Genomic DNA, 13,990 nt, shown 5'->3' with positions numbered 1-13,990 from the left:
GTGTGATTTATTATTACCATTACCATGCTATATGTATATCTAGTAATTTTTGTAGCCCAGGGTTCAACTTTTCTTTTTATTATAATCATAAATTTAAGACTACATATAGGTATATATAATACTTGTATACAAATTTCCCCAAGTTTTAAGCTTCAACATCATTTCTCTTATAGGCTTAAATTATTAACTGCATTTATAAAATGAAAGGAAAATGCCCATAATTTTCCTTGCCAACTCAAATTGACGTATTTAAATGCAATTTCCACAAATTTTCCGTAAATTTGTGCATTGTTGTTAAATACAAAAAATAAATGTACAGGCTATGAAAATAACTTTAAAAATAACTTGATTACTCTTATTTATGCGCGCAGTCATTGAGTGATATAATAAAGAATGCGCCTTTATGCTGTTGAGGCATGCAAAATAATTAAAGACGGGTCTCGACAATAAAATGAGACCAGATTAATGATGATTGAATACACATAGTATATATATTTTCCTTCTTCATTTGTTTCTTTCCTGTTCTTAATGGCTTACTCAAGTCCGGCTGAGACGCGGCTCGAGTTCCACGACATCGACAAGGACGAAAGGCGAGAGTTTCTTCACCGTCCGGCGACTGCCCTTGTAGGACTCACTCACAGATGTACCCAAGATTTTGCACAACAAACAAAAAGGCAACAACAATAATATAATCATAAACGACAGGCGCGAGTAAAAGTAAAAGTCTCTGCCTGGACGACCCCTCACGTTGAGTGCACTGACTCACGCGCACGCCGTGACTTTTGTTCTCTTTCTTTCAGTAAGCGCCAATAAAGTATATAAACACATATACATATATGTATATATATTTGTATATAGTATATAGTATTTGCTGCTGTGTGCGTGCATTCCCAATGTCAATGCGGGCAACGGTCAATGGCTTTGTACATCGCATTTGATATAAACGAAAAGCAGAAAATACGAAACTTTTTGCTCAATAACTAAAACAAACACAGTTACAGAATAATCTTCACAAAGAGCATAAATAAATACGTATGTGTATGTACAATTGAGCTATTATACAAGGGATTTTCCAGCACGCAGTATAAATTGTAATTATTTCGTTTTATCCATATAGTAAAGTTCGAATCGCATTGATACTCAGACAGGGTGTACCCTTAATAAAATGTATAAATAATACTTCATACTTTTATATTTTAAATTCATCATCAATAGTTCGATATTTATCGTTTATCGAGATTTGACTTTCATCAAAATGCTCCATCCGTGGAACCCTCACTGATGGCATTTGCCTTTTGCATTCAAATATTTTATAATACTTTCATAAATGTCTATAAATATAGAAATACTAGACGTCACCTGCCTACCATAATATATGCTCTACTCTTTGTCACCTATGTACACATTGAAATGGAAATCAAAATCTTATCAATTATAACCGCTTTTAGCCGGCTAATCTGTCCGTCAATCGAAACTATGGAACACTGATACAGCTAGGTGTTGTTGAAAACGTCAACTCAGATCATTAACACCGCAACATTAGGGGTATCGCAGCTATTAAGTTAACGTGTTATCAACACACGCTTGCGAATAATCAAAACCTGACGCTGACGTCACACACCAATGCGACAGACAGCAGAGCGCAGCGTGAACAAGAGGGAAACACACACACGACAGAGAAAACAAATAAAGAAAGAAAGAAAGAAAAGCAACGAAAAGAAGTGCAAAGTTTATTAAAGTTCAAGCGCTGCCCATTTCGACGCATTAACAAACAAATGATGTCATCCAATATTTTTTATTTCCCCCCCTATTTCTTATTTGGGTTTACAGCTTTAATTTAAATTTGATTTTATACACATGTTTTTTTTTTTGGTGTTGCGGCACGTTTGCTATGTAGTTGAGCGTTCAAATCACGTGATACAAAATGTTTTGTATCGTTTTTCAGCAAGTTAAATGTGTCAAAGACAATGAGTAAGATCGATGGAAGTCGAAACTGAAATACACTAAAAAAAATAAAGCATAGGGAATGCTAATTGATACGTTAATTAAGAAGTGTTATATGATTTATATTATAAATCAGTATCGTTTCGCTTAGCATGTATTAAATGAAAAGCTAGTTTAATTATCATTTAAAATTGGATTAACAGCTTAAAGCATTTTGTGTATTCATTTCCATTTTTATATGCCATATAAAGCTCAGGTTACAATAGAACACACTCAAGATTTGCTAATATAACAGCCGTCTTATGTAACACTCCAATACAATGTTCTCTGTCTCTCCCTCTCTCTCTCTCTTATACGTCTCTATACGTACGTAATAATATGTGAAGCTCAACCACAATTAATAGACGTGCCAATTTCTGATTTAAAGTTTTCAGTTTTTCAGTTTTCAGTTTATCAGTTTTTAGTGTTTTGCTATTTTATCGAGTGCAGCAGCAATGAGCACATCAAATTACACGCCAATTGCTAGACAAATGAATCGAATCGTTTGAACTGGCCCATTGCCAACTGTTTTAGTTAGTGTTAGTTCGCACTACCAAATGCGCCACTCGACTGCGTGTCGCTGCACTTTGGCATTTCGTTTGGACTCTGCTATTTCAGGCGAAATTCCAATTCAAATATCTCAGATAAACAAATCACGCAGGTCTCAATGATTTCACAATTTGCCAAAAATTCTTGCAACTACAATAACATCATTTGGCTGGCCAATCCGATTTGCCTTTTGGGATTCTATTTCCGTTTTCATTTACAGCTTATGCGGCAAATTTTGGCTGAGTTGGCATAAAGCAAAACAATGGAAATAACTTGTTGTTGAATAATTGAAGTGGCCAACGATTTTGCTGATGGCAGCAACAAAAACTGAGGCAAATTACATGCAGAGATAAGCAGATATGCACAACTACTGCTTACAGTGTTGTAAAACGACACAAAGAGAACATTTTTAAATATAAGTAAACATTAAATATTAAATGTTTATTCTCTAGCATAAAAAACGAGTATACCCTTTCTCACAACAGTAAGAGACATAATAAAGAATGTGAAGAGTCAGCATATACATCATTTTGTTTACTATAGGTTCTGTCTTGGTCTCAACTCTTGAGCGTATTTCCCGTTTCGTCAACATCTATAGATCTCCATTTGACTCAAGTGTTTATTTGCATTGGAGCGCCATCAGGCTATAAACATTATATATCTACTATATATGTGTGGACGATTGATGACGATTTCAGGAAGTGAACAAATTTGTCATCAAAACGTTTGTTTGTAGGGCGAAATAACAAACACAGAAATATAAGCAGAGAAGAGAACTGTTTATGAAAACCAGGAAGTCGTCAGAAGACTAAGTAGTGGGATATAATAATAAAAAAACAAAATAAACGTGCATCGCTTTCTGAATGAGTTCGTTGATATGGCGGTGCTCTCTTTGAGTACGTAGCCGATAAGGAATATTTAAGTGGCTGGAAATTAAGCGTCAATTTACTAGGAAGTTATATAAGAATGATTTGGGCATATTCAGTTTAGTAGCCAAACAAGATTATTTAGAACAAGTTCAAGAAATATTTTTAAAAAATATGTCTTATACTTAAATTAAAAAAAAAATAATAATAATACAGAAAATTTATTATTATAAGTACATGAAATCATTCTAAAAGAAATCATATTTAATTTTGTTTTTTATCTAACACAAATTATTAATTATTAATTAATTATTAATTTGTTTTAAAATTCTATTCAAAAAAAACTTCAATTATTTAAAACAAATGTTTTCTCTTTGAGAGTTTCAAGTTTCACATTTCATATTAGCTGCAAATCAAAACTGAACAATTATTAAGCAACTATTGTTCAGAGCCTATAAAAGCCCGCATTCGAGGTTTATAATTTAAATAGTTTGCTCATGTATCAACAAAAACAAGAAGAAGAAAATAAACTAAAAATAAAAACAAAGCAAACGCCGACACAGCTGATAAAAATGCGAATCTCGCACTTTGAATTGAGCGCCAAGAAAATATATAAATAATTGAAAAATAAAAATAAATCAAAAAACAAAAACAGAAAATGCCATAAAAAATGGCATTTCATGCGCCTTGTCCCTGACCCAATTAAAGAGTCAATCATTTAACGATATAAAAAGAAAAAATAAAACTTAATAAAAAGGCGAACAAAAAGATAAAAAATGATCACAAAAGGGCAACAGCAACAGCAACAACAATAACAGCCACGAAATGCCAATTGTGTGGGCCCTGTGCAAAGAAACTAAAAACAGTTAAAAGCCGCAACTAACAAAAACCGGTTCGAGCGGCGCGGCGAGCGGGGCCAAAGGGGGCTGGCAGATGTAGACAAAAAGTTGTAGGAAGCCTTAAAGTGTCTGAAATGTCGCCAACTTGGCAGGCTTCGGCTTCGGCTTCAGCTTCAGCTGCAGCTGTAGTAACAGCGAGAGCGACAGCTACAGCCTCAACTAGTCAACTACAACTTCAGTTGGCAACGCGTGGCAATTGGCAACTAGCAACATTGCAACTTTGCAACTTTGCAACTCATCTCCTGCAACAAGTTGCTCAACTGGACGCGGTAACGGGCCCAAACGCAATGGGGTCAGACGTGAAACGAAAACAGACTGAATAAAAACTTGGCAACAACAAAGTTGATGTTGAAATACCCTAACCGATAAATGTACAGGGTATAAGGATTTGGTATTTGAGATCATGTAGAAAGAAAGAAATTCTATCGTAAATATGTTTGATTAAGTATAAGGTTTTTGATACGAATAACCTATTTTTTTTTAAAGCAAATTTTATACTATGATAGCTAGATTATATATCATATAGAGAGTAAATAGATTTACCTGATTCAGATTTACATATATTTATTTCTAACTAAAAAATAAATATGCACAACATTTTCAAGAGATAACTTTCTAGCAGACACAGTTCACATAATTAGCTAAATAGGTGGGTAGACAAACAGTCTCTTGAAGCAGATAAGAAAGATCTATTAATCATATTTTAATAGCAAATATTTTGTTAGCATATGAATAATACCGAGTCATAATTCTATTTACTCGAGAGTTGTGATTCGTAAATCTAAGCTCTAGCTAAGTAAATAGCTAATAATAATAATAATAAGTTTCTGTCATTATTATTATTATTATTTGTTATATGAATAATTCACATAATATTATAAATATATTTAAATGGGCTTATAGTCAATATAACCGCTTATGAAACCAAATCAATATTACGTTCAACAAGTGCATAAAAATAGACAAAATCATTTAACAACTGCGAACTGATGCGTTTGGAGCTGATGTAATGCGGAACGACGCAGCGGCTTGGCACAGGAAACTATACGTGCATAACCTGTATCAGCTAGTTATAAAGATACAATCACACAGAAAGGCGGACAGGCAGACAGACGTACAGACAGACAGGCGGACAGAGTTATCTACAGCTACATAATGGCAGCATATGACAGACAATTGCAATTCCAATTGAAAACGTCAATTTTTGGCGCCTGCAGCGCCAACTGGCTATGCGACCTATATACACATGCATACATATATGTACATATACACATGTAAAAACGCATATGTAACCAATAAATATTGATGGCTAATTTTAGCTATAAATTAGCTGCTTTTCTCGCTAAAATTTCATTGCAAATTGCCAAAGCAATTGCAAAAAGGTGTTATAAATAGAAACAGGCACAAACCAATAACAACAGCTTCTACAAAGTGGATTTGAAAAACTAATTAGCAGAGACGTACAGCTGATAGGGCAGCCATATACAGCTGTATATATAAAATAAAAACATGGTATATATAGAGGGTGTACCACAGACTTGTGAGATTTTTATTTGCACTCTCTGCAGTTGGCAACAAGATTTAAAGCCCGAAAAGCGAAGGCAGTTTGTGAAAAGTATATATAATCTATTCTATATATAACACAAAGCCAAGCTATAATAACAATCCTTAACTGGCCTGTTAAGTGCTTGAGTCACCAAAGCCCAACTACAGATAATCTGATTTATATATATGCATTATAGTGGGTCCTAATAAAAACCCCATAGATATTTACATATAGTAACATTTTGTTGACTTGAACAGATAAGTTTCTATATGACTCTGACACGAGCTGAGCAAGATACACAATGCGATAAACCACAACAGCAGACTTTTCTATATACACATCAATTAAAGCTATATTTAGCTTATCTCTACAGCCTTTCAATTACACGCTATGCAAATACTTACTCGGACTCTGGTAGAAAGTAATCAATGTACTTCATAACCACTTCCCTAACGGGATCCTGTTGTTTGCCCGAAATAGTTGGATACAAATCAAAATCCATTTTGCTTGAGCTATTATTGTTATTGTTATTATTATTATTGATATTATTGCTGCCGGCTTCAGTTTTCATTATCGAAGTGGGCTAATGCGGGCTAAACGTTACACACTGTGCGCTGCTGTATTTCTTTCGTTTTGTAAGTACCGCAATGTTCTTTCAGTCTAGTCGTATGATATGCACACATACAAATGCAAGTACTTTATATCTTTCCCCTTCTTTCTTACTATGCAGTGTTTCTGTATTGCACACTGGGCGAATGCCTTAGCAATTGTTGTTTTGCCTTTCTGACCTTTGTTTCACACAAAATTCCCAGCTATTTTATTTTATTTTAATGCGTTCACTTTTGTGGCTCCCTCTCGTTTTATTTTATTTTTTTTTATTTTTCGAAGCCCTTAGAGAGCTTTTATGTTTCTTTTTGCACTTTATGTCAAATTGTCTGGTATAACAACAACAGCTACGCGTGAAGAGAGCAGCTCTATTATTTTATGCTTGCTGAGCGAGACGCGTTCACTGTGACGCTCTCCCAGCCGCGTTATTCAGCAGAGCGGCGCTTTCAATACAGTTGTATACGTATTCAGCAAGCAAGCGTGTTCTCTCACTCTCCGTCTTTATCGCTCTCAATCACTCTCTCGTTCTCTTTGCTCAGCGAAAGAAAATGTACAAAAATGCGCGCGAGACGATTTTTTTTGTTAAAAACTTTTAACTTTTAGCTGCAGCTGCAGCTGTGTGCGCGTGTATGTGCGTGTGCGTGTATGCACATTAATTGTTTAACAGATTAAAGATCATTTACTGTGCGCCACAGCTATTTAATTTTTTCTCTCTTTATCTCGCTCACGCACAATTTAAACAATATAAATGCAGACGGCGGCAACAAAACACAATTATTTGTAGCTTAAACAAACATAAAATAATGGAACGAGAAAAAAATGAACGCGACGCAACAAAAAACAATGCCAAGCAACACAACAAAAATTTTAATGTTATTTTATCGTGTCTGTGATTTTTTTCGTGTTTGCTGCGCCAGAGCTCCTCAGCATAACTGAACGTTCGCTTTTGGTGGGTCGCGCTGCTGTTGCTGTTGTGTTCCGTGAGAGCGCTCGCTGCGCTGCGCTCACAAAACAGACAACAACAGCAACAACAACTACATCCAGGTTACAGCAAAGAAGAATAACAACAATAGCAACAACAACATTGGCAGCAGCAGCAGCGACAGCGGCGGCAGCTTTTTGGTGGTTGCTTTTTGAAGTTGCGGCGAAGCTGAAAGTTTGCAGCTAGGCGAAGCAAAAGGGCAGCGCGGCAGAGACAGAAGCAGAGACAGCGACAGCGGCTGCTCAAGCGGAGCTTGAAGTTTAGCTCACAGCTGCAGCATGAAACTGAACGAAAGCTATGGGCTGACACACACACACACATACATATAGAAGCATGTGTAAATGCCCACATGCATAGGGCTACGTCACATTTGTGGCTCGTGCTGAAAGCAAACAAAACAAAAAAGAAGGCGCGTGTAAACAAACAAACAAATCAACCACAAACAACAGGAAAAAATGCCCAAAAATAAATCTCTTTTTTAATGTAAGACAATTTTTGTCTGAGCAGCGTACAGCTCTCTCGCACATACCCACACACACATGCAAAGCACAAAAAGCAACATGGCTGCTTTGAAAGCTTTTGCAGCTGAATAATGCAAGTGACAAGAGCGTAAACAAAACTTTGTCAGCAACAAGAGAGAGAGAGAGTGAGCTCAAAACGAGAGCGGCAACGGCGCACGCACATTTAACGGCAAAGAACATTTTGAAATTCAGTGAAGCGTCACAGCATCAACAATAGTCGACAACAATAAAAGCAACAAACACACGCGATGCCACTTCAGGCTGACAGGTTGCCACGTTGTTGAAAAGCGAGGGAGGAAAATATAAAATCACACAGACGTAAGAGCAGCAAAGTTAACATAGAAGAGCAGAGAGGGACAGTAGCCGAGACGGAGGGCTGCTGCTGTCAGCTACTGTCTGCCTGTGCACGTAGATCAGCTGATTTGCTTTATCTGGGACGCTTTGTTCGAACGAGTTGCGAAAGCTTTTTATGCTTAGCGCACTGTGTAAACACACTGCACCGTGGTACAAGAGTACGTTTCTCGGTTGTAAAGCAAATTTATATGAATATTATTTAGGTTTTCGATGACAAGTTTTACTTCTCTGACTCTCCCAAAACTTATTTAAGGCTTACCATACATTTTACATACAAATGGGATTAACGTTCAATTCGTTTGCGAAACTCACCTGCAAATAAATAGAAAGAAAGGTGGAAAATTTGATTTAATAAACATATCTAATAAAATTTCAAATGGTATATGTAAGCATAATTACGGCTACCCACTTATATATACAAATGAACATATGTTTATTCCCCATCTTCTGCAAAGCTCTCTTTAGGCTTAACAATTTATTTAATTTTTCTTTTCTTTTAGCTTGTTTTTTTCGCAATTCTGCTTTTTACGAGTTTGGGGCAACGCCAACAACAATTTCGAAAGCCCATTAAATGTTGAAAATTGCTGCCGGACACGCAGGCGATAAAATGCTCAAGAGTGAAAATGTGCGTAACGCTTGCAATTCAACTGAAAATCAGATATACATATCTACAAATAATACATATGTATAAATTTTTTTAGAGATCAAAATTGCTTGTATTGAGGGCACTGTTAAAATGGGTTACAGAAAAAAAAAAATACTATTTTAAAGTAAATAGCGAAAAAATAATAAAGTTGATTTTCTTAAGTCTTATATGGTCGCATCTTACAAAATATTAATATAATTTTTTTTTGCAATATAGAAGTTGAACTTCATTTTTACTAAGCTTTAGGCTTCTTAAATTTAATCACTTTTTTTTGTGGAGTCTATATCGATGGAAGTGGGTCAGGGGCCCATGTTAATTCTAGAAGCAAATAAAACAGGTGTTTATTTTAACACGCTCGGCTCAAGGATCTTTAGTATATACAGTGAGCAGAAAACAATCAAAGTGGATCTAATTATAAATATCTTTCCATAAATGATAATAATATAGGAGAAAAGTGGCATGATGAGGTTTTTTGAGGCATCCTGATTAAATAATCTCAACAGGTTGGCAACACCAAGACGAGAAGAGAGTGAATGACGTTTAAATAGTCCAAAAATTTGTTAGGTTATCTATTGTGATTAAAGTAAATTCAATAAACGTAATAAATATTAAAACTATTTAATTTAATTAATATTGTGTAAATTCCATTAAACATATGTATTCATTTGTTTATAGGCAAGATTATAAACCATTTCTTGTATTCCCTTGGAGATTGGACCAAAAATTGTGCTCGCTGTAAGGCAAAATTATCCCAAACCATTTATAGGTTTCTTATATTAAATTGTTAATATAAATATAAGATATGCAAATATTTTTTTATTCCTGATTATTAACTGAAGTTGGCAATTTAAATATAATATAGCGCGTGTTCACTGTATTCATATACAATATATATTTTTTTTATATTGTTGACAACGCGTGCGAATTTCTATTGTTGCTGTTGTTATTTTGGGTAAGCCCAAGTTGTAGTTGTTTACTGCTAATGAGTGTTGTTTGCTGGTTGTTTTGTAGTTGCCTTTTATTGCCCGTTAACAGCTGTTAAAAGCGTTGTTTACTGCCGATTGTTAAGGTTTATTTGCCTGTTTCTTATCGCGCGAAAAATAGACAACATTTTTCTTTTCGATGGGCACGCCCAATTAGCGGACAATTGCACACAATCACAAACACACACACACACACACACACACACACACAGTATACATATATTTATATACAGATCTAACCAACAAAATTCATTGGCAACAAATTTTCATTGTGCAACACAGTTGCTGCAGCCGCAACGGCAGCAGCAGCAGCAGCTGCTGAAAAGTTGTTGCATGCTGCTGACAGCCATTTCCAGGCATTGTTTCGTTGTTGTTATGAAACATTAGCAGCAACAACAACAACAACTAACCAACATCTCTTAAACGGCAAATTAATCGCAGCCCGCAGCTGCAGCAACACCAACAACAACAGCAACAACAGCAGCAACAGCAACAGAAATCGTGAGGCACTTTTCTTCATTTTACTTTCGTTTTTTGTTTCTTTACTTCTATTAAATGCAACGTGCCACACAAAGTTGTATGCAATTTAACGTTGCTAGCGGGAGGCGCTTGTATAGGAAGGGGGCGTGCCTGACCTCTGGCATGATTCGAAAAGCGAAAGGCAGACTCTTTTGCTGAGTCTTTGCCTCAAGTTCAGTACGAAATGATGATTAAACATAATATGAAATATTAGAGGATGAGGTGAGAGTGTGAGGGAGAGAGAGAGAGAGAAAGGGAGTTGGTAGAGATTAGATGAAATATCTCTCTAGCTCTTCAATCTATCCCCATCTTAAGCAACTTTCTACATATAACTAGAAATCCAAGAGGGAATATGTTAGTTTGCTCATAGTTCGAGAACTTTAACAGTTACAAGACCGATCTATGGTATTCCGACTCTCATAGATCCGTCTATAATCTCCCTTGAAATCTTCATTTAAATCCCATTCACTTTTAGTCAGATTTTATATTTCTGTGATCTTTAAAATCTTCTCACCACATCCCCCCAAAATAAATGTGCCCCCATCCAATTTAATGACACCGCCGAAAAAAAACGACGCTCTGCTCTTTCATCTTTTCAAAAATCTACGCAATCAAATCTTTTAATAGCTTGCAACACTGGCGTCATCGCCGGCACTTGGAGCTGGAAGACTTTACAAATAAGCCGAAAAAAAAAACGACCAGAGTAAATATTATGTTTATGGTGATGCGTATGTGTTTGCTTTTAATTGAGTCATAAAGTGAGCAAACGCATTGCACAGATCAACGTAAAATATTTGCAGTGAAAAATCAACAAATATCATGCGAAATGACGTCACAGCTAGCCAAGGATAGAGAGAAGGGTAGCGGGAGAGAGAGAGAGAATGATGGCAATACGACCATGAAACGAGCTCCAATGCCAAAGAGGTTGACTCAGGGCAAGCGTGCGACACCCACACACATCGATAACTAGGCCTCTCTTCTCACCCACTTTCATTGAGCTATCCATTCGATTGGAGGTTGACTCAGTTTCCAGTCACATCAATTATGAATAATGTAACTATGCACAGTGAGAAAAAAACAAGTAAGAAAGCTCTAGTCGAGACTGCTCGACTACGAGATCCCCTGAACCCTTCGAGCAACTGATATTTCAATAATAATTCGCACATAAACACGACATCCACACACACACCACACACGCATACAAACCAAACACACGCACACACACACACACATATATACAGGCGATTGAGCTCGGGTTGCGCTGCAGTGTTGGCGATATTATGAGAACTTTTTTGTGGATTATTTAAGTTCTGGACGTACGATCGTAATGAAACTTTCCAGAACGTATCAGAAATGTTAAAATGTATGTGTATACCCGATCACAAGTCCTAGTATTTGGATATACGACTTTTACAAAGATGAGGGTGAGGGGGTGGATTTAGGGGTGGGGGGTAAATGTTTACTACAAAAACCGAAATTGTATAAAAGATTATCTTATCATAAATTTTAAATTTGGCAGGGACTCTAGCTTGAAAGATGTAGGGAGATATAATTATTTAAGTGATCTTCGATAAGGTTTTTTATCGATAAAAAAATATCGGAATGAGTTATCGTTTTTTAGTGATAAACTCGATCTGCGCGTGATATATACCGACATTTTAAAAAAAAGTTGAAGTCTCTAGCTCTTATATCTTCTGAAATCGACGCGTTCATACATACGGACGGACGGACGGACGGACGGACGGGACGGACGGGACGGACGACAGGACGGACAGGGCCCAATCGTACCTCCGCTTGTCGGCCCTGATTCAAGGAATATATATACTTGTGTGGGGTCTGCCACGCCTCCTTCTGCCTGGTTTACATACTTTTAACAAAACCATTATACCCTGATTTCCCATTTTCAATGGGTTCAGGGTATAAAAACAGTGAGCTTGAGCTTACTGAAATTGTTTATGACAAATAATAAACATAAAGATAAAATATGTAAAATAATACAATAAAAAAATATATAAACTCATTTGAAATTTTTTTTTTATAGCCTATTTTTTTTAATTTCTATTCAGGTTGCTTTTTGTTTCTTATATTATTTATTATTATTATATATTATATTTTATTTTATATATTTTATTTTAATATCTTTTTATAAACTATACTACATATAAAAATTTGTTTTTCTAAAAAAATTTTCTTTTATTTTTTCTTATATTATATATATATTTTTTTTTATTATATTTTATATTGTGTTTTAATATCTTTTTACTAAAGATAAATTTAATTTTTGTTAAACATTTTTTTATTAAATTAAAAAATCTTTTTCCTAAAAATTAAATTGCTTTCAATTTTTTTAATTAAAAAAATTTTTTTTAATAATAATGTAAAACTTATAATTGTTTACAGTGCATCACAATCAGCTTAATGCTTAGGGCCACGAAGACGCGCCTTCGAATTGAGAGACTGGCTGGCGTCTGTCTTTGGCCTATCAACAACAACAAAAACAACACCAACAATTGTAGACATTTATCGTTATCAAACATCATTCGTTATCAGCACTGCCCAGCTGTGTTGCAAAACGTTATTGCAATATTAATGCGGGCAAAAGCAGCAGCAGCAGTTGCTGCCGTATCAATTGCGCTTAGCCATCTGCGTCGTAAATTGAAATGCTCAATTTGTGCTGCCAGGCACGTATTGACCCGCTATAGTCTAGGCTAGTAGCTACCCCCTCGATGCCCCCTTACTGCGCCTATGTCAACCCTCTTCAAGCATATTGTCGCACCGCCTGTATTTACCTACTCGCTTGACTGCTATCATCGGCGCTTCACGTGCCGGACGAGCCGGTCAGCCGCCCCCTTTTGCAGCTGCCACGCCCTATGTGCAACGGACAGCCAAATCAATTAAAGCTAAGTGTGAGTATTACCAATCAAGCTATACTATACTTGTGCATACATGTGTATATGAATATGAAAATGGATATGATGGTTCAGCTGAGCTGGAAATTGCATGAGCTGTTTGTCGTGAGCTAAGTAAATGGGTTTATTGTCAACTATTTGATATATGAGCAATAGCTGAAGACACTTAGCTAACTATACGTTACTATATGATTTATAGACATCATATAAAGAGACATCATATAAAGAGACATCATATAAAGAATAACTGGTATCTGTATCAAGAAGATTCTATTCTTAATGTGTATATTATAGAAAACAGTTTGTAGAATATACAATATATAATATCCATATAGATATATACAAACATATGTATCTAAAGGTCTGTGTGAGTTATCTTAAATTTATCTATAGACAACATCTATATAAAAGTTGAGTTTAATCTTTTTAGATCGTGATCAAAGTATTATCAAAGAATTTTATTTTTTTATTTTAAAGAATAATCCTCTAAGCATTCAAATTCAATATGACATCCTATTCATATAGTATATAAATAGCAAAAAATCCAATATATCCTATTCATTCTCTGTATCAAGTTCTTCATAAAAATCGACTAACAATTATCTTAGCTATATTTTAGAAATCACT

General features: G+C 35.5%; 1 protein-coding gene across 8 annotated transcripts in view; it reads right to left on the bottom strand.

Annotated features, from left to right (window-relative positions):
• bun (TSC22 domain family member bunched) overlaps window positions 1–13,990 on the bottom strand; it is a 129,913-nt gene that overhangs the window by 30,449 nt on the left and 85,474 nt on the right. The window contains exon 4 of one of the 8 annotated variants that reach the window (XR_016196581.1): window positions 6,248–8,618. The exons of the other annotated variants lie outside the window; for them this stretch is intronic. The gene's annotated coding sequence lies outside the window, so the exon portion shown is untranslated. The remainder of the gene's footprint in view (window positions 1–6,247; window positions 8,619–13,990) is intronic. 8 annotated transcript variants of the gene reach the window in all.

The sequence above is a fragment of the Drosophila navojoa genome, chromosome 3, assembly GCF_054131105.1.
Source record: "Drosophila navojoa isolate 15081-1374.11 chromosome 3, UAZ_NAV_1.0, whole genome shotgun sequence".
In the NCBI taxonomy this organism is placed as follows: domain Eukaryota; kingdom Metazoa; phylum Arthropoda; class Insecta; order Diptera; family Drosophilidae; genus Drosophila; species Drosophila navojoa.
This window is presented reverse-complemented; position numbering and strand designations above follow the sequence as displayed.